The sequence below is a fragment of the Bos grunniens genome, chromosome 12 (genome assembly GCF_055505025.1).
Source record: "Bos grunniens cultivar Pamir isolate PY7600 chromosome 12, Bosgru_T2T1.0, whole genome shotgun sequence".
Taxonomy (NCBI): Eukaryota; Metazoa; Chordata; class Mammalia; order Artiodactyla; family Bovidae; genus Bos; species Bos grunniens.
Genome location: NC_141176.1, coordinates 75,789,199 through 75,811,511, shown reverse-complemented (window position 1 = coordinate 75,811,511; position 22,313 = coordinate 75,789,199). Strand labels below are relative to the sequence as shown.

Here is a 22,313-nt window from a genome sequence, read left to right as displayed (position 1 = left end):
CATGGAGGTCTCATCTCCTGAATCAAGCTCCACTCCCCTGGCCAGTCACCAAATCTTGAGTCTAAATCACTCAGTGGAGTGGCAGGGGTGTTTCCTGGGGCTCAGGTCAGTAGGGTAGGGTGTCTGAAGGAGAAAACGCTCTGATGCTGTTGGCTCCTGGGTCTAGTGTGAGCCTGGGTCTCCAGAACAATGGATTTCCTTCAAGAATCCCACTTCTGAGAGGTTGCTGAGTGTCAGGTTCTTTAATTCTTTGACCTGACAGAACAGGAACCTCTCCTGGCTTCTATGAGGAGGGGAGACTCAAGTTTCCAAGAGTAAATATCACTTTTCAAGAGAACAATGCAGACCACACTCATATTAAGAAACAATTCTCTTCGCTAGTCCAGTGCTTCTCCTTTCTCCAGGTCTTCAGGAGAATTACACAGCGTTATTGGGCAGAAGAGTGTTTGATTTCTTTCTGTTTTGTTACCTACAATCCTGAGGCAGACCCTAATAGGTGACTTCAGCCAAGTGTCACTCATGTACTGATAGATGGGTAAATATTTGGCTTCAGAAGTAAAGTCTTTAATCAAAGCATAGAGGGGTGAGAGTTCAAGCTCTAGAAGACATATTCTCCCCACAACTAGCCAGGCTGCTGTGGTTCCTGTCAACTGGGAGTGGACAGAGTTCTTGGGGAGTGAACTCAGCTATGCAGCTGCAATTGCAGATCAGTGCCAGGTGCTGTGTCTCTGGACATGGCCCTCCGAGCTGAGGTTGTCAGTGAAGCCATTTCACACCAGGGTCTCTGGTATGAAGGCCTGGGTTTGAGACCTCTGCACAAGATGCCCTGTGAGCAGGTGAAATATCTCAGCACAAAGGAAAAGAAAAAAGGTTGGACTTTTACTTTATGACCCAGATTCTGTGCTTTCTCCCTGGGAACTGTTGGTCTTTGTGGTGACACGTCCCCTCTTTGTGCCTGTCCTACTTCTCATCCTGAGGGGCCTGAGGGTGCAGGTCCAGCTCCTGCAGCTGCTTCCTGCTGAGTGTGGTGTCATCAGACCCTGGGGAGGAGCAGGACTTCTCCCACCACCTATGGATGTGTCTGGTGCCCCTTGGCCTTGGCCCTAACTGTTCTGTCTCTGCGAGACCGTCATCTGGAGTTTTCTAGATTCTGAGGGTCATGGAGGGGCCCAGGAAAGGACAATTCTGGTAGTGCTCGGTTGGCCCCATCACCCTGCCCCCAGATTGTTCCCCAGACCAGGTGGTCTGGTGTCTGCAGCCGAGTGACCCTCCCAGTGGTCCATCTGTGCCTCCTTCAGTGAGACTATGTGTATCCTCATGAAAACAGGTCCACATGCTGCCTGGTACACAAACCCCTTCCCAGGCAGCAAACAGGTAATCCAGAGCAACTCGGTCCCCTAGGGCCATCCCAGCCAGGAAGGCAGCAGACCTGTGTCACAGCTAGAAATCCTGGCTGGTCTTCTTGGCCACTTTCACCTGAGTAGCTGTTTTTTTTGTTTGTTGGTTTGTTTTTTTTATGTTGACAATGTTCTATGTGTCACGAGGCCCAGGTCACTAGCTCCCCTCTGAGTGCAACAATTCCTACAGTTAATCATTTACTCTTTGGGAACACAATTTTGTTGGTTTTTGGAAGAGAAGCTTCAGGTCAGAGAGAGGTTCACAGGAGTAGTCAAGAAGATCCATTGCCCCAGTTGTTTCTCTGGAGGTTGGGGCTCAGGGGCCCCTTCACTCAAGTGTGATGTTCCCATGAAGTGAACCCCTGAAGCTTCTGGGAAGATGGTAGTTGGCATCACCAAGGGGGGTCCATTCCTCTTAGGAGTAACTGATATTTCGGGTTGTAGGTTTTCCAAATTTTTAGATGACCCTGGCCCTCTGACTGGAAGAGATGGAGGGAAGGTTGGTGAGTGCAGGCATGTGTGCTGTTGCTTCAGTCATGTCTGACTCGCTGCAGCACCATGGATTGTAGCCCATCAGACTCCTCTGTTCATGTGATTCTCCAGGCAAGAATACTAGAGTAGGGTGCCATTGCCTACTCCAGGGGATCTATCCAACCCAGGGATCAAACCCAAGTCTCTTGTCTCCTGCATCGGCAGGCAGGTTCTTTACCACTAGAAGAGTAGGGGTTTCCCATTGTAGACCTGAGAAAGTTTAGGTAATATATGAAGCATCTAGAGCTCTGGTCCCCTGGTTCCACACCCAGACTTCTCTGTACAGTTCAACAATGGATTTCAACATTTCTTCTAAATGTCCTATTAATTAATGTTAAGAAAAGAATAGTAGAAAGTTTCAAAAGATCTTGGTTAAAGGCAGAAAAGACAGAAGCTGAAAGGACTGAGTGTATTTGGCAGTTTGGAGAAAGTATGTAACTGAAAAATTACAAATTTCAACTCTAATTGTCTTATTTTTTGCAGCAAAAAAATTTTAAACATGCATGAGATATCAAGAAAGTAGTATAATATATCTCCATCATGTCCATCAGTAGAAATTATCAGCATTCTGTTATTCTTATATTTGGCCTTATTTAAAATGTTTGAATACATTAGGCTTTCCTTAAAATAATTTCCCCTCCAGCTTTATTGAGGTATTATTGACACTCAAAAATGTATATATTTAAGATGTACAACCTAATGACTTAAGACACATATATACATTGTGAAATACCACAGCCAAGTCAATCAACATAGCCATCACTTCACACTTTAACCATTTTCCTTTTTTATGTTGAGAGCCTTCAAGATCTAGTCTCTTAAAAAATTAAACATACACAGAATATTGCCAACTGTAGCCACACTGCTGTATACTAGTTTTGCAGAACTTACTTATCTTGCATAACTGAAGCCAAAAGCCATTATTAACAATACTCTGTTGTTAATAGCCAAGATACATGGGAAATTATCAAAGAATAACAAAATGATCTTGTTATAAACACCACAAACTTTAATCTTTGTTTACGGTAGAAGGAGGAGAAACTGCTGAGCTGGTAAGATGGTCACACAAATGACTAAAGACAAGAGTGGGAGTCCAAGACTTTGTTTTTTTTTCAGTTCTACAGTGATTCCAAAAGTGTATTCTAGGCACTTTTCATGCATACTGTCCATCTACCAGTACTGGACATGGGCTTGATTTCAAATCAGGATTTGTCATTTACTAATTTGAAGAACTTAGAAAAGTAACTGTCCTTAAGACACATCTTTCTCATGTGTAAAAATAGGAATGATAGTACCTTCTTGAATAGGGCATTGTTACAAAAGTAGTGAGGTAAGTTTTTCAGAAACGTCCATACCCTGTGTTATGTAACATATGTCACTGTCATTCCACTAGGCCCTGGAGCACATGATAAAAAAATCATAAGGCAGTCTCTCTCCCCTCCCCCTCATCCATGTTCTCCTTTCCCAATCTAAGAGGGCAGCAAAAAGCCCACAGAGGTCCCTACATAGTACAAAATGTGAGATGCCAACAGCCTGTCTCCAGGAGCAGCATTCATTCATCTTCCAAAATCATTCAAGTTCCTCTATTCCTTTTACTTTTCTTTAGCTCTTATAGCTCTACACATACAATCTGTGCTAAACCCTGCAGTTGTGTGAGATCAAGTGCTTGCCTACAACCTGTGGTTGTGTTCTACCTAAGTTTCTGTGTCCAAGGTATAGTCAGGCCAAACAAATGCAAATGTTGGCATTTGGAGCAGAGAAAGGTTTATCGCAGGGGTCATGCTAGGAGTACAGGCAACTCATCCTTATAAAATCCAAACTCCTTGATAGATTTCAGGGGAGAGGTTTTAAAAGCAAGGTGAGGGAGAAAGTCCAGGGAATGTAATCAACTTCTACACCATTCTGATTGGTTGAGGGTGAGATATCAGAGTAGGATCACAGGGTTTAACATCATCAGTCCTTTGGTTCCAGCTGGTCTGGGTGCTGCCTGCTTAAGGCCATGAGGCAGTGACCTTATTCATCTGGGGGGTGTTTTAATATCTGCAGAACAATTCAGAAATGTCCATCAGACACTGTCATCTATGTGCTTCAGAGAGAAGCTAATGATTTTGTGACTGTTATATGACCTATTGGAGAAGGCGACAGCATCCCACTCCAGTACTCTTGCCTGGAAAATCCCATGGACAGAGAAGCCTGGTAGGCTGCAGTCCATGGGGTCGCTAAGAGTCAGACATGACTGAGCGACTTCACTTTCCCTTTTCACTTTCATGCATTGGAGAAGGAAATGACAACCCACTCCGGTGTTCTTGCCTGGAGAATCCCAGGGACGGGGGAGCCTGGTGGGCTGCCATCTATGGGGTCGCACAGAGTCAGACACAACTGAAGCAACTTAGCAGCAGCAGTCAATTTTAGGAAAGAATATTTATTTTTCTATTTCTGTAAGAAATTTAAAGCTATAGAAGAAGAAAAAAATAAGAATTTCTTTCTATTAGTCAAATATACTTGCTGATATTTTGGTTGTTTTTTCTTTCCCTTAGAAATCTTTCTGCACAACTGAGCGTGCATGCTTTTCTATAAAACTAAAAAAAATTTGAATCTTGAGTCCTTCTTAATTTTCTATGCTTAATGTTTATTTATTGAATTAGATAATGTTCAAAACATGGTATTTAATGCAATTTATGCAGTCTTTCACTTTTAACGCAGTTTTTTGCTAATTATGATATGATGGCCATATCCATAGGGATATATATTTACCTCACCCTAATATTTAGGTCCATCTTTCCTTTTGCTATATCCCCAGAAGTAGGGTAAACTGGTGAAAAGCCAAAATGTTTTTGATCAGGTTTGGACCAGTTTGCCCTCTTAAAGCTCTTATGTGCTTATTTCATTGCCATCTTTGAGTACCGAACTTACATTTTTATTAGGTCTAAATAAAATGGATAAGTTAAATAAATTTAACTTGAATTTATTTGATTTGTGGAGATGGAGCTTTCTTATGTCTATTGACCATTTGTCTTTATTTGATTGTTTATTAATATGTTTTTCCTATAAGGCAGTTATTTTTAACATAACTTTCAATACTGCATATAGTACTTTTTCAACTTTTAATTTGTCCTTTAGTTCAGTGGATTTTACCTTGTGGCTCAGTTGGTAAAGAATGCGCCTGCAATGTGGGAGACCTGGTTTTGATCCCTAGGTTAGGAAGATCTGCTGTAGAAGGGAAAGGCTACCCATTCCAGTATTCTGGCCTGGAGAATTCCATGGACTGTATAGTCCATGGGGTCACCAAGAGTTGGACACAACTAAGTAACTTTCATTTTCACTTTCACTTTGTGGTTTTAAGTTATATGTCATTAATTGTATTCAGCTTTTTCTTTTTGGTTTCTCCTGTTGCTTCTATAATATCTTTTAAAAATCCTAGCATCATCTAAATCTCTGTGTTTGGTTTCAGCTCTTTTCTTGTTTCCTTTCTAAGAAAAGAAAAGAAAGGCTTCCCTGGTGGCTCAGAGGTTAAAGCGTCTGCCTGCAATGCAGGAGACCTAAGTTCGATCCCTGGCTTGGGAAGATCCCCTGGAGAAGGCAATCGCAACCCACTCCAGTATTCTTACCTGGAGAATCCCATGGATGGAGGAGCCTGGTGGGCTACAGTCCACGGGGTTGCAAAGAGTTGGACACAACTGAGCGACTTCACTCACTCACTCACTTTCTAACAATAAAGGCAGCTAGAATTTCTTTTAGTATTTGATATAATATAGGTTCCATTTTCCCAAAGCAACCCATTTTCTCATCATAGTTTATTGAATTGTTCTCCCTCATACCCATTATTGGAAATCAGTGGCCTAGTTTATGAACCATGTCTAGCTGGGGACTAGACTGTCCAGTCAGCTGAGACTCTCCCTGGTGATGTTCCTGCTGTCCTGCACTGCAGCCTCTGTGGTGAGCTCTGCATTTCTCTCCCACTCTCGTCCCAGAAGCCAGCAGGTTGGGGGTGAATGCAGGACCCAGAGATAAGGTGGGGCAGGACCTCATCTTGGACCAGATGCACTTGACCCATCAGGGAGTCATTACATCCTCAATCCCTGGACTCTGGCCACATCTCAGTTAGCGAACTGTCCCCTTGCAAAGGGAGTGCAGATGTGGAAACTGCCACTGGGGTCAAGTCAGACTCTCCAGAGACCCTTGTCAGAAAAGCTGATGACATGAGGGGGAAGTGAACTGGCTGAGTCCTAAGATGATTTAGGGAAGTTGGTCCTGTTAAGCCCTCAGTAACTAGTGATCATAAGTGCATCAGTCAGTTCAGTTCAGTCGCTCAGTCATGTCCAACTCTTTGCAACCCCATGAATCACAGCACGCCAGGCTGCCCTGTCCATCACCAACTCCCGGAGTTCACTCAGACTCACGTCCATCGAGTCAGTGATGCCATCCAGCCATCTCATCCTCTGCCGTCCATTTCTCCTGCCTCCAATCCCTCCCAGCATCAGAGTCTTTTGCAATGAATTAACTCTTCGCATGAGGTGGCCAAAGTACTGGAGTTTCAGGTTCAGCATCATTCCCTCCAAAGAAATCCCAGGGCTGATCTCCATTAAGGAATGGACTGGTTGGATCTCCTTGCAGTGCAAGGGACACTCAAGAGTCTTCTCCAACACCACAGTTCAAAAGCATCAATTCTTCGGCGCTCAGCCTTCGTCACAGTCCAAATCTCACATCCACACAAGACCAGAGGAAAAACCATAGCCTTGACTAGATGGCCTTTAGTTGGCAAAGTAATGTCTCTGCTTTTGAATATGCTATCTAGGTTGGTCATAACTTCCCTTCCAAAGAGTAAGCGTCCTTTAATTTCATGGCTGCAGTCACATCTGCAGTGATTTTGGAGCCCAAGAAAATAAAGTCTGACACTGTTTCCACTGTTTCCCCATCCATTTCCCATGAAGTGATGAGACTGAATGCCGTGATCTTAGTTTTCTGAATGTTGAGCTTTAAGCCAACTTTTTCACTTTCCACTTTCACCAAGAGGCTTTTTAGTTCCTCTTCACTTTCTGCCATAAGGGTGGTGTCATCTGCATATCTGAGGTTATTGATATTTCTCCTGGCAATCTTGATTCCAGCTTGTGTTTCTTCCAGTCCAGCGTTTCTCATGATGTATTCTGCATAAACATTAAATAAGCAAGGTGATAATTTACAGCCTTGACCTACTCCTTTTCCTATTTGGAACCAGTCTGTTGTTCCATGTCCAGTTCTAACTGTTGCTTCCTCACCTGCATACAAATTTCTCAAGAGGCAGGTCAGGTGGTCTGGTATTCCCATCTCTTTCAGAATTTTCCACAGTTTATTATGATCCACACAGTCAAAGGCCTTGGCATAGTCAATAAAGCAGAAATAGATGTTTTTCTGGAACTCTCTTGCTTTTCCCATGATCTAGCGGATGTTGGCAATTTGATCTCTGGTTCCTCTGCCTTTTCTAAAACCAGCTTGAACATCAGGAAGTTCACGGTTCATGTATTGCTGAAGCCTGGCTTGGAGAATTTTGAGCATTATTTTACTAGCATGTGAGATGAGTGCAATTGTGTGGTAGTTTGGGCACTCTTTGGCATTGCCTTTCTTTGGGATTGGAATGAAAACTGACCTTGTCCAGTCCTGTGGCTACTGCTCAGTTTTCCAAATTTGCTGGCATATTGAGTGCAGCACTTTCACAGCATCATCTTTCAGGATTTGAAATAGCTCCACTGGAATTCCATCACCTCCACTAGCTTTGTTCGTAGTGATGCTTTCTAAGGCCTACTTGACTTCACATTCCAGGATGTCTGGCTCTAGGTCAGTGATCACAGCATCTTGATTATCTGGGTCGTGAAGATCTTTTTTGTACAGTTCTTCTGTGTATTCTTGCCACCTCTTCTTAATATCTTCTGCTTCTGTTAGGTCCATACCATTTCTGTCCTTTATTGAGCCCATCATTGCATGAAATGTCCTCTTGGTATCTCTAATTTTCTTAAAGCTATCTCTACTCTTTCCCATTCTGTTGTTTTCCTCTATTTCTTTGTATTGATCACTGAGGAAGGCTTTCTTATCTCTTCTTGCTGTTCGTTGGAACTCTGCATTCAGACTGGCATATCTTTCCTTTTCTCCTTTGCTTTTTGCTTCTCTTCTTTTCACAGCTATTTGTAAGGCTTGCCCAGACAGCCATTTTGCTTTTTTGCATTTCTTTTCCATGGGGATGGTCTTGATCCCTGTCTCCGATACAGTGTCATGAACCTCATTCCATAGTTCATCAGGCACTCTATCTATCAGATCTAGGCCCTCAAATTTATTTCTCACTTCCACTGTATAATCATAAGGGATTTGATTTAGGTCATACCTGAATGGTCTAGTGGTTTTTCCCTACTTTCTTCAATTTAAGTCTGAATTTGATAATAAGGAGTTCATGATCTGAGCCACAGTCAGCTCCTAGTCTTGTTTTTGTTGACTGTATAGAGCTTCTCCATCTTTGGCTGCAAAGAATATAATCAATCTGATTTCAGTGTTGACCATCTGGTGATGTCCATGTGTAGAGTCTTCTCTTGTGTTGTTGGAAGAGGGTATTTGCTATGACCAGTGCATTATCTTGGCAAAACTCTATTAGCCTTTGCCCTGCTTCATTCCGTATTCCAAGGCCAAATTTGCCTGTTACTCCAGGTGTTTCTTGACTTCCTACTTTTGCATTCCAGTCCCCTATAATGAAAAGGACATCTTTTTGGAGTGTTAGTTCTAAAAGATCTTGTAGGTCTTCATAGAACTGTTCCAACTTCAGCTTCTTCAGCATTACTGGTTGGGGCATAGACTTGTATTTCTGTGATATGAATGGTTTGCCTTGGAAACGAACAGAGATCATTCTTTCGTTTTTGAGATTGCATCCAAGCACTGCATTTCGGACTCTTTTATTGACCATGATGGCTACTCCATTTCTTCTGAGGGATTCCTGCCAACAGTAGTAGATATAATGGTCATTTGAGTTAAATTCACCCATTCCAGTCCATTTTAGTTCGCTAATTCCTAGAATGTCTACATTCACTCTTGCCATCTCTTGTTTGACCACTTCCAATTTGCTTTGATTCATGGACCTGACATTCCAGGTTCCTATGCAATATTGTTCTTTACAGCATCGGACCTTGCTTCTATCACCAGTCACATCCACAACTGGGTCTTGTTTTTGCTTTGGCTCCATCCCTTCATTCTTCCTGGAGTTATTTCTCCACTGATCTCCAGTAGCATATTGGGCCCCTACCTACCTGGGGAGTTCTTCTTTCAGTATCCTATCATTTTGCCTTTTCATACTGTTCATGGGGTTCTCAAGGCAAGAACACTGAAGTGGTTTGCCATTCCCTCCTCAAGTGGACCACACTCTGTCAGACCTCTCCACAATGACCCACCCATCTTCGGGGGCCCCATGAACATGGCTTAGTTTCATTGAGTTAGACAATGCTGTGGTCCTAGTGTGATTAGATTGACTAGTTTTCTGTGAGTATGGTTTCAGTGTGTCTGCCCTCTGATGCCCTCTTGCAACACCTACCATCTTACTTGGGTTTCTCTTACCTTGGGCATGGGGTATCTCTTCACGGCTGCTCCAGCAAAGTGCAACCGCTGCTCCTTACCTTGGACGAGGGATATCTCCTCACCGCTGCCCTTCCTGACCTACAACGTGGGATAGCTCCTGTAGGCCCTCCTGTGCCCGCGCAGCCACAGCTCCTTGGACGTGTGGTTGGTCCTCCCAGCCACCGCCCCTGGCCTTGGGGGTGGGGGCGTGGGGTAGCTCCTCCCGGCCACCACCCCTGACCTTGTTCGCAGGGTATCTCCTCTCAGCTGCCGCCCCTGACCTCGGATGTGGGGTAACTCCTCTTGGCCGCCGCTCTTCGGGCATGGGGTCCTCCCGGCTTGTGCCCCTGACCTTGGACATGGGATAGTTCCTCTCGGCAGCATTTAGTATGCTGGTCGCAACCGCCACTGCGCTTAGAAATGTTTAATATCAAACTTGGATTATTTGCACTGCTTTCAGAATGCTATTTGCATTAGTCTTGTTTTTCATTAACAGTCAGAATCTGCATGCTGTAGATGGATGCTGGATGAGCTTTCCAGGGCTTTTTTTCAGACCTCAGCCTGTTGCCCTTAAGTGTTTAGCTTGATGAGTTTTAGTGATTTTATACAATAATTCTCGCCCTAAGAAAGATGAAGAACATCCCAGAGGTGTATAAAATTTACTACTAATTCCTTACAGTAAAATAGTGTAACAAATTTAAGTTAATTTTTTGTAATTTATTCTTGATTTTTTTGGTGTTTATAGTCCTGCATCTCATCAGCCTGAGGCGTATCAACTAGCGTCCATTCAGATGTGTCAAGTGGTTAGTTTGCCTTTCCAAGTCTTCCTATGGCCCCCAATTGTGTTGACTTCCTTCCTTTGTTGACCTGAAGCAAATAGACTGTCAGATATTTCTCCAGCCAAGGTCCATTTATTCAGGATCAGCAGAGAAGTGCAGTTCTGTATCTGCACCCATAGCAAACTAAGCGAGGTATTGTTGTTTAGTCACTAATTCATGTCTGACTCTTTGTGACCCCATGGTCTGTAGCCCACCAGGCTCCTCTGTCCATGGTAAGTATATTGGATTCTCCAGGTAAGTAAACTGGAGTGGGTTGCCATTTCCTTCTCCAGGGGATCTTCCCAACCCAGGAATCGAACCTGAGTCTCCTACATTGACAGGAGGATTCTTTACCACTGAGATGTCAAGGGAAGGAGAATTCTTTTATAGAGGAGAAAAGGAAGTTGGGTGGGCTGCTTTAGTAAACAAAGCTCTACAATGACTTTTCACTGAGTTCATCCAGGAAAGAAGCGAAGTGTTTTTTCCTTCTCGCTGGAACAACTAGTGTAACTTTATCCCTCAGAGGCTTCCTACTGGAGCCCACATGTGATTACTCAAGGGCGTTGTCTTGGTGATGGCTGCTCTTTGTCTGGGGGAAATTCCTTACGTTTAGAGCAACACTGATTCTCTCAGCCCAGGAAGGTGTTATCTCCACATGTTTCCCCTGTTTGTCAGAGGCCAATACTGAGAGGCTATGTGGCTAGTTCAAGGTCATACACCGAGAGAGTCTAGACAAAGTCTAGACTCTAACCTGGGAAGATTTCCATCTGAGACACATCAGTTGGATTTCTTTCCTCATTAATTTGTGTGTGTGTGTGTGTGTGGTAAAGGAATGGCACCCCACTCCAGTACTCTTGCCTGGAAAATCCCATGGACGGAGGAGCCTAGTAGGCTGCAATCCATGGGGTCGCTAAGAATCGGACATGACTGAGCGACTTCACTTTCACTTTTCACTTTTATGCATTGGAGAAGGAAATGGCAACCCACTCCAGTGTTCTTGCCTGGAGAATCCCAGGGATGGGGGAGCCTGGTGGGCTGCCGTCTCTGGGGTCGCACAGAGTCGGACACGACTGAAGCGACTTAGCAGCAGCAGCAGTAGCACAGAGCATCAACTTTACCATCTTAACCATTTTTAAGTATACAATTCAGTGTTGTTGACTATATTTATGTGTTGTGCAACCATTTTCCAGAACCCTTTTCATCCTGCACTAATGTGTCATCAAACACTAACTCCCCAGTCCCCTCTCCATCCCTGGCAACCACAGGGCCACTTTGTTTCTCTCTGAATTTGACTGCTCTCAGCACCTTTATGAAAGTGAGATCATACAGTGTTTGTCCTTTGTGACTGCACCATTTTACATTTCCACCAGCAATGTGCCAGGGTTCCAGTTTTCCTACATCCTTCCCATCTTGTTTTTTTCTTCTTCTGCCTCCTCCCTCTTCTTCTTTTTCTTCTTCTTCCTCTTCTTTACCCCTTCTAATATGTGTGTGGGGTGGGGGTGGGGCTGTCTCATCATGACTTTGATTTGCATTTCCCTGTTGATTAGTGATGTTGAGCACCTTTTCCTGTGATAGCAGATTTTTAAAAAGGGCCTTTCAGGGAAGGATGCTATAATCTGGGTAAGTTGCAGTGCTAATTTCCTGATGTTCTCTGTGGGGAATAAACATGGGGGAAAATGGTCTAACATGTTTCAAATCTGCTTATTGGTAAAGCTCAGAGATTTATACTTTTGTTTGGGAAGTAAGCTGAGATTATCAGATGGTGAGGGTCATGGAGATGCTGAACTGGAGTGGAAAAGGAGATAGGAGGAGGACAGGTGAAACACTGGGTCCTCAGTACCACTGCTGGAGCTAGAAACTAGTCTCCTGGCCCGTGGACCAGGTATCATTAGATGGGCCAGGCTACCAGGGTTTGCCAGATCTGAAGTTCAGTCTCTTACTGCTTCTTTAATAAATCAGAGACATTAATTTATTTACTAAATAATTCTTGAGCATCTCCTACTAAAAAATTCTTGAGCATATTTTGGTAGGAATAATGCAATAAATGAGAGAAACATGTTTTCATGAATTATTATTGTCTAGCTTTGAAAATATTCTTACTGTGGCAAAAATCAGTAAAAATGGTGTCAGTCTTTGAGCTATCTCTGCATATTAACTATTGTCATTTAAATAATGCATAGTGGATTTGAGGGACTTCTCAGGTGGTACTAGTGGTAAAGAACCCACATGCAAATTCAGGAGACATAAGAGACACAGGTTTCATCCCTGGGTCAGGAAGATCCCCCGAAGGAGGGCATGGCAACCCACTCCAGTATTCTTGCCTGGAGAATCCCATGGACAGAGGAGCCTGCGGGACTGCAGTCCATAGGGTTGCACAGAGTCAGACAAAATTGAAGTGACTTGGCAGGCAGGCAGTGGATTTGAATAGGGTTTTGATGGGAGCAGATCCTCTATATAGTTACTGTTTTTCTTTTGATAATTAATAAGTAATTTAATGTCACCCCACTCCAGTACTCTTGCCTGGAAAATCCCATGGACAGAGGAGCCTGGTGGGCTGCAGTCCATGGGGTCGCTAAGAGTCAGACATGACTGAGAGATTTCACTTTCACTTCACTACAGAGACATAATTTGAGATTATATAAATATCATGTTCCACATCAAACTTTGATCCACTAGTTTTAACTTCCCTTGATGATGTTCTGACTCTGTTGCTCCTCTTATGTTTGTTTGCATTTGTTTGCAAGAACTTCCCTTTCTCTCCTGTTTATGTAACAGTAGAGATGCATGGATTCTTTCATTGTTTACTGGGTTAGGGTTAATTGACATTTATTTGTTTTAATGGTCAGAGTATCCCAGATTTGTCTAGCAAAGAGCCATTCAAAGTGGCTTTTCTGTCCCTTCTACTCATCCTCGTGATTCCTTGAGTGCTTCCTTATTTTATGGCACAACTTGTCACAGGCCCTTCTTTGGACTTACTCTGTCTTTAGGTCTCAGCTTCTCAACATTGCTGCTGTGGCTGAGAATGCCTGGGGCTCTGTTCATCTTGGCCTGTACTAGTTATAGCAGCCCCCACAGGCATCCCATTTTGGAGCCAGTGTTGTGGCTTGACTGGCTCTTATGGTTCTTAGGATTGTGAGCCATGTCTCAGCAACAACCATCAGAGAACTTTGCAATGGTAAGGTGTATCACTCACATGTCCTGGAGGGTACTGGACATACCTGGGGCAACACAATGAGGTCCTGGGGAGAAAGGGCAAGAGAGAAGGGGAAAGCTAGTAAATGAGTGAATTTGGACCTGGGGTTCTGCCTTTTTGGGGTTGAGGGTGGGATGTCTAGGATTTTAAAACATAAGAGCAAGAATTAAATTATGAGAAAGGAGAAGCAAGTAGTCAGAGAAATGGTCTATTTTATCAGGTCAACCAGAGCTTTCTAAAAGTGGGAACTTCACGGGTGGGGTGGCCTGGCTCTTTATCTAGTTATGTAGCTGGCACATGTTCACTGGAGATAGATGTATTTTAAGTGGACATCTCCAAACTTTAATATCAGCTATTTATGTTACAATTTAAAAAGCTAATTATCAGGTGCTGACACAAAGTGCCCCAAACTTAGAAAGAGCCATTTATTCATGGAGCCTTGGCTCCTTTTAGGGAAAAAGGATATTAAAAATGTCAAGTTTGGGGTGAAGGGGGCCAAAAGACAAACTTCCAGTTATAAATAAGATGTGTAATGTTGATATGTGTCACTTTCCTCTTCTCTTAATTTTTAACAGGTGCCTAAACCCCTTGTTTAAAATTGGTTACAAACAGAAATTAGAAGATGGCATGTACTCGCTGCTTCCAGAAGATCGCTCCCAGCACCTTGGAGAAGAGCTGCAAGGGTGAGCACAGGCAGCAGGGAGAAGGGGAGAAAGAGTGAGAATTTCCACATGGGGCTAAAGATGTTGGAGGGGCTTTTTCTTCCCCTGGGTTCTTCTGAATCCCCCTGTCATGACTGCACGCTCACCACCCTCAGGCTAACCCTGGGCTTAGCCCACTTTGTAGACTGAGGGAGCCCGTGTTCCCTGTGCATCTGTGGATGTGGAGGGAGCCCACAGCCTTAGCCCTGGAGGCCGAGCTCTGTCCCCAGAGGTGGGGTCCCTGGAGGAGGCTGTCTGCCCTCCTGAGCTGCTCATGAGCTGTAAGTCCAGCAAAGCTTGGCTGGAACTTCTTTCCTGAGACTAAGACTTTCCCTCAAGGTCCGTTTTTCTGGTGTTTCAGGGTCTGCACTGCTCACCTTTCAGGACCCCTGTGAGCAGTAAGCCACCATCTATAGGGCAGCCGCAGAGCACCCTGTACTGAAGGCCCGTCTCCCACTCCACCCCTCCCCTGTTTTCCCTTTGGTGGACAAGCTGTTCTTTATTGTGCTTTGTTTCTCATCGCAGGTACTAGGATCAGGAAGTGAAGAGAGCTGAGAAAGATGCACGGGAGCCTTCTTTAATGAAAGCAATCATAAAGTGTTACTGGAAATCCTATGTAGTTTGGGGAATTTTTATATTTCTTGAGGTAAAATCTTTTACATACAGTACATTACTTTTCAGTGTATTTGAATCAGTACTGAGATGGACAAGACAGGAGGGGAGAGAGTCCAATGGTTTGAGGATGAAACATGTCTAGGAAACATGATATAGCTCAACAATTCTATTTAGAATGAGAAATGCCCTGGACTTTCTACAGATGACTATTTATCTCTTAACTGTTTAAGATTGTTAACAGTGTTGTAGGAAGATGGCTGTGAAATAAAAGCCATTTTATATCATCTTAGGACATTTTTGGTGCTCAGTAAGTGCTATAAATGCTGAGTGATCCATGACCAACAGGAGATCCAACAACCTCAAGGAATGTGTTCCCTGTGGTTTTAAGGAAGGCAATTTGGGCCAGAGCCCCAGTAACATAAGACATTTTACAGATGCTTGGCAAATAATTGTTAACTTGACCAGGTCACATCTGACAAATGCTTCTTTAAGAAGGTATCTACCAGTTGCATCTTATGCAGCCCCCAGCGCTGGCCTTCCTGGATCCCTAGCAGGAAGCATTACTGGCACTGGGCAACTTTGAAATCAACACTCCACCCTGCCCTTCACAAGGCACTGCAGTATCTCAGTAGACACTGGTAGAGCCTCTCCCCTTCCAGGGAAAGAAAAGCTAGGGCCCTGCATCTGGACTGAAGCTGCTCAAAGCTCCCAAGAGCAAACCCTTCCCTGAGCTGTCCCCTTCTCAGTGAGCTGGCTATTTGAAGCCAAGGCCCACCATGTGGAGGAGCTCCAGCTTCACCATGAATTTTGTGTACCTGCCATGCTGGTTTCTGTCTTCTCTGAGGGGATGATTTGCTGGGAGCCCAGCTTTGGCAGAGGGTGGAGGAGGGAATGTGCAGGGAAAACCAAAGGCAGAAAACCATGAGGTCATTGACCTCTGTGAACCTGAAGGACCTGGGTCAAGTTCCCCCAGAGGACAGTCCACTTGGGGACACAGTGCCATCAGCCCCCTGTTCTGGCTGAGCCTGCTGGGGGTCTGCTGCAGAACCCCCTGGGTGGCTTGTGCTCTCCATGGTCCCTTAGCGCTGCCTTAGGGACACGGGTGGCCTGTGAGTGTGTGAGAGCAGGAGGGGTGGAAGATGCTGTTACTGAGAGAGGGGTGTTTTAGGTGGAGAAGATGGTGAGTTGTCATCAGTCCATTGTGTTGGGGGTGAGGTGGGTGGGTCAGATGGTTTACAGGTGGGCAGTGTTTAGTGGGCAGTGTTACAGGTAGGCTCTTGTTTAAAGGCTGTGTTGTACTGAAGGGCACTGTGGGTAGTGGGCAGCTGGGTAGCTGAAGTTTGCCTCACACATCTGGAGAGACCAGAGAATCTGTCAGCTCACAGGTGACTGGATGGTCCTGGAAGATGGAGTCCTTGATGACAAAGGTGGGTTGGTCATTGTGCCAGAGGGTGGGGATAAGTATGTGGGCAGAGTGCCACCTTTGAGAGGGCACTGACCACCGAGATACTGCAGTGCCTTGAGAAGGACAAGGTAGAGTACTGATTTCAAAGTTGTCCAGCCCTACTAATGCTTCCTGCTGGGGATCCAGGAAGGCCAGGCCTGGGGGCTGCATAAGGTACAACTGGGTGGTCATGGCAGAAAAGTAGGGGGTAGAGGACCTGGCAGATGTGGGGGCCCATTCTCTGTAGTATTAGAAGTACTAGTAGCAGTAAGAGGGTCTCATACTCAGTAGTAGTGGTGGTGGCCACAGCAGTACTGCTGGTTGGGCAGTAATGACAACAGTGGGCTTCCCAGGTGGCTCAGTGGTAAAGAATCCATCTGCCAATGCAGGAGACCTGGGTTCAATCCCTGGGTTGGGAAGATCCCCTGGAGAAGGAAATGGCAACCCAGTCCAGTATTGTTGCCGGGAGAATCCCATGGACAGAGGAGCCTGACAGGCTACAGTCCATGTAGGTCTCAAAAGAGTCAGACATGACTTAGCAACTAAATAACAACATTAAGTACTCATAAATATCATATGTCAGGAACTGCTATGAGCACTTTATGTGTAATATCACTAAATCCTTTGGCTAATTCAGCTAAGTCATAGGTATTATACTACCCTTAGTTTAGAGAAGATTGATTTTTTTTCCTGATTTTTATTTTTCTTTCTGATAGTCAAAAGAATCCTGAAATCCAACACAAATACTCCTTGTCTTAGGTTTGCCCTTTGACATTCTGTTTGGAGAAATTAATAAATGATTTCTCATGACAGAACTAGTAAGGATCTGTTACATTTCAAAGATACTTTTCAGGTGCTGTTTTGAGATTTTAATGAATAAAACTAGTTGCTCAGATGGAATGAACATTAGTTAAATAATTGATTTTATGAAGCAACTTTTCTTTTTGTGATCTTCTGTCTATGTTGCCTTCTGATCTTTCTATATTAGATAGTGGAAGATCTAAACTCAGCCCAGGATTCTCTAAAATACAAACACATCTCCTCTGTGACCTCCAGCCTTATTTTAATTCCTGTGGTGCACAGAACACCTCATGGATCATCCATGATCCCAAGCCATGAGCTGTGACCGTGCACAGCACAGGCAGAGCCTCCCCAGCACTGCTGGCAGCACCAGCAGGTGATTTAAGTCCAGTGTGAGGCTTTTAGGGTTAGGATTCAAACTATGAAAATCTCTGTCCTATGGGAATTATGAATGACTAACACTCAGGAACAAGTACAGACTGATGTTGAAGAAGGAGTGCTTGCAGTCATTCCTAATTAGAACACAACAGCCAGCGAGTTCCCAGCACACTGGCCCCTGTGTGCACCTCCATGGAGACTGTGGGTTAGGAGATATGTCTCAGAGCCCTCAGGGTGCAGAGGAGGGATCAGAAGCCTATGCCTGAGCCAGAGTCAGATAGACCACTTCCCCAGGTCATCAGGGCCTTCTCTCTGAGAGGTGAAGTCTCTGCTTGCTGATATGTGAGTGGGGTGACCTCAGAGAGCCAGAGTGGGTTCACCCAGTCCCTTCCTCTGAGAGGGGAGGAGTGACCGGGGCTTATGTCCTTTCTCTGAGACCCTTAGAAATGGCCTGGTTTTGTCCCATCACTTGGCCTTTGTCCAACTCCACTTTTTCTGGTTGTCTCTGGTCAAGGTGGAGGTTGTAGGAAGCACATGTTAACCTGAACCTTCACTTTGGAGATCAACTGATGGACAGGAAGTATACAGAATCTTCTGAGTCCTGAGTGGGCTTTGTGCCTTAACTGAGGACTCATTCCCTGAGAGTTGTTCTGAGTTTTTGCATTTATTTTCCAACCTTCACCTCCACTCAACCCAGAAGAGTGAGGAGTGGCCGATTGTGGCAAAGATACTGTAGGCCAAAAGCAACAACTGAGGACTACACAGCAAGGGAGTGCAAGAGGGAGCACTGAGCAGAGCAGAAGTGGACCTGCAGAGCACACTTGCTGCGTGCACTGTGCTGGTTCTTGTGTACATAGCATTAGCCCTTAGTAATATCTAGAGTGATGACCTTGAGTCATAAATGAGGGTGATGCTTTCTCAACTCATTTTCTTTAAAGCATATGTATCTATGTTTTTATTGTAGCATTTAAATTTATTTTAATTGAAGTATAATTGACTTACAATATTGCATTAATTTCAGGTGTGCAATATAGTGGTTCAATGTTTTTAAACATTATAAAATGTTCATCACTATAAGTCTAGTTACCCTCTGTCACCATACAAAGCTTTTCAAATATTATTGACTGTATTTCCTATGCTGTATTTTATATCCCCATGACTTATTTTATAAGTGGAAGTTTGTTCTCTTAATCTCTCTCACATGTTTCACTCATTACTCTCACTCCCCTCAATCCACTTTCTTTAAGACATCAGGAAAGTAGGTGACTCATTTTAAAAGAATCCATTCATAATGGTTAAAATTTCTAGCAAGCTGCTTAGAAATGAAACTTTTAATTACTGTCTAGAAAATTACATTACTTTTCTCAAGAGTTATTGTTCTGCCATGATGGTCTCTGAGCAGCAATGAGTTTTCCAAGCCCTTTGTGAAACCAGCCTCTGCCATTATGATAAGGTAGACCTCTTCACAGGACTTTTATGTAATAAAATTAAGCATAACTTACACTTACTTTTTAAATCATGGTTTTAGAGCACTTTGAGGTGTTGTGACTTATTTAGTTTACCAGTATCCCTCCAAGGTAGATCAGGCAAGTATTTTATTAGGCAAAAACCTGGAGGCACAGGAGGGCTTAGGGTTGGTTATGTAACTTGGAGGAGACTGACCTGATTTCTGAAGCATAGTATTCTGATTCCTGGACCAGTGTTCTCTGTGTTCTGTTCTGAGGCTTTCTCCCTGCTAGAGCCTCCACTGAAGGCTCAGAGCCAAGAGTAGGCATTTTCTGTCAACAGCTCTGTACTCCTCTGTCAATTCCTTTCTGCGGTGGATTTTTTTTTTTTTTTTAGTTTGTAGGTTTTAGAGAACATTTTAAAACTACAAAAATAGAATAGGATTGAAGGGTAGCAGAATGTATAACCAGAATATGCCTCTTTAGCATAAAGATTATTTTGACCTGATTATTATTATTATTTTAATGAGAAATAAACACAGGAAAAGTTTTGAAGACAGAGTAGAAGTTAACCCTTCTCTGAGGGACATTTACATTGATAAAGGAAATCTTTTGTAAAGCTATCTTCCTGTCAGTACCAGAAAGAGAAAGATAACTTTAAATCACAAGAGAATCTTGTCAGTGGAGAAATGTTTAAGAAGACTTATATCTCCTTAACAAACCCAACCCTACCCTAATTTAAGCTGCTTTTTCTGTTAACCTCTTATAAGTGCCCCTCCCCACCTCATACCACCTGACCTTTCTTTTGTCTTTAGCTGAAGATAGTATTTAAGGTAGTTACTTGGGTCATCTCAGGGAGTTAGTTTTCCTGGGTATCTCCCATGTATACAGGCGGAATTGTTGTTGTTCAGTCACTCAGTTGTGTCCAACTCTTTGTGTCCCCATAGACTGCAGCATGCCAGGCCTCTCTGTCCTTCCCTATCTCCCAGAGTTTGCTCAAACTCTTGTTCATCCATTGAATCAGTGATACCATCCAACCATCTCATCCTCTGTTGGCCCCTTCTCCATCTGGCCTCAATCTTTCCTAGCATCAGGGTCTTTTCCTATCAGTCAGTTCTTCGTATCAGGTGGTCAAAATATTGGAGCTTCAGTTTTGGGTCAGTCCTTCAATGAATATTCAGAGTTGATTTCCTTTAGGATTGACTGGTTTGATCTCCTTGCTGTCCAAGGGAATCTCAAGAGTCTTCTCCAGCACTACAGTTTGAAAACATCAAATAGATTCAAGGAATTAGATCCGGTAGACAGAGTGCCTGAAGAATTATGGACAGATGTTTATAACATTGTACAGGAGGCAGTGACCAGAACCATACCAAAGGAAAAGAAATGCAAGAAGGCAAAACGGTTGTCTAAGGAGGCTTTACAAATAACTGAGAAAAGAGAAAGCGAAAGGAGAAAGGGAAAGATATACCAACTGATTGCATAGTTCCAGAGAAGAGCAAAAAGAGATAATAAAACCTTGTTAAGTGAACAGAGGAAGACAACATTTTTTAGCTTGGCTTTTGCCTTGTTTTATTTTTGACTCCAAGGAACATTACAGCTTCTAGTGGGTATATACATATGAACACAGTATCCCCTGGGGCTGAGAGTCTACAAACCTTTCAAGGCTGGTTGTTTTGTGATACTTCAGCAGAAGCCGGGCTCCATTCTCTTCATCTACTGACAAGTAGAAGTTCAGGGTGGGGAAGGTTGAATCCATATTTGTACTGGTCTCAGTTCATAAAGGCTTAAAGCATTTATGAAGGAGATAGCATAAAGGAGAAGGTAAGAGTTTGCCTCCCCTACATGAGTCATCTTGACTTTCTGATGGGCTGAGATGTTGAGAAAATATCGGACGGGGCAGGCTGCCAGCAGGGCTTGTTCACATGAAAGCAAATATCTTACCTTCTCCTGCCACCTTTTTCCTTATTCATCTTAGTCAGAGTCACTTAGTAGTTTGCCAAATGCATTCTAAGTGCTTAATATTTATTGAACATCCACTGTGTTCTAAGCACAATGTACTAAAGCTTTATTGTCTTCGAACATAAGGTTAAAATTACCATCTGCTTGTCTTATAGGTGATAGTAGGTTACCTATAAGTGATAGTGTGTTTTTCTTTTAGATTAGCCATGAATGTAGCATTTTGTCAAAATGCCTTTTTACATGCTAATAACAAAAGTAAAGCTTGAGTTAAGAAAAATTGACATGCCTTATATTTCTAATTAAGGCCTTTTTTTTTTTTTTTTTTTCCTTTTAGGAAGGCACCAGAGTAATTCAGCCCATATTCTTCAGGAAAATGATTAGTTATGTTCAAAACAAGGATCCCACCAATTCTGCCGCTTTTCACGAAGCCTATGGCTACGCGGCAGGGCTGAGCACCTGCGTGCTCGTGTGGGCCGTTCTGCACCACTTGTGCTTCTACCACATGCAGCCATGGGGATAAGGCTGAGAGTAACCGTGTGCCATATGATCTACCGCAAGGTGAGTGTCACTCGGTACTGAAGTGTGTACCTCTCCTGAAGCATCAGAAATATCTGGAGAAAGTTCTCTGTAAATTGGGCTTCCCTGTTGGCTCAGCTGGTAAAGAATCTGTCTGCAATGCGGGAGATCTGGGTTCAATCCCTGGCTTGGGAAGATCCCCTGGACAAGGGAACAGCTACCCACTCCAGTATTCTGGCCTGGAGAATTCCATGGACTGTATAGTCGATGTGGTCGAAAAGAGTTGGACATGACTGAACTGCGTTCACTTTCACTTTCTCTGTAAATTAAATATCTTGTAACTAAGATCATTTACACCTTACAAGAGAAGGTTGCTATTTGAATCGAGCCAAGTTTGTTGTCATTTAAGCACACTTTACCAATAGATAATGAAAAACTTTCTATTGAGATCAGGTCAGGGCTGCTTTTGGTGACTTTCAACCATAGGATGTTGCATAATATCTACTAAATTTGTAACAAAGTCTAATTAAAAATCCTTATATAACTATATTGTTTACTTGAAATTTGCTGAGGGAGTAGATCTCTTTGTTATTTTTAAAACTATTATTGAAGTACAGTTGATTTATTAATACAATATTGCATTTAATTTCTGTACAGCAAGGTGACTCAGTTATACATATATCTATTCTTTTTCATATTCTTTTGATTATGGTTTATCACAGGACATTGAATATAATTCCCTGTGCTATACAGTAAAATCTTGTTGTTTATCCATCCTATATATACTAGTTTACACCTGCTAATCCCAGACTCCCAGTACTTCCCTCCTCTGCCTCTTTCCCCATTGGCACCCACAAGTGTGTTGTATTAATATTTTAGATTCCACAAGTAAGGGATATGATATTTCTCTCTGACTTACTTCACTTACTATGATAATCTCTAGGGCTGT

General features: G+C 43.4%; 1 pseudogene; it reads left to right on the top strand.

Annotated features, from left to right (window-relative positions):
- The window catches only part of LOC147361924 (ATP-binding cassette sub-family C member 4-like), a 71,751-nt pseudogene that overhangs the window by 4,701 nt on the left and 44,737 nt on the right, over nucleotides 1-22,313 (top strand).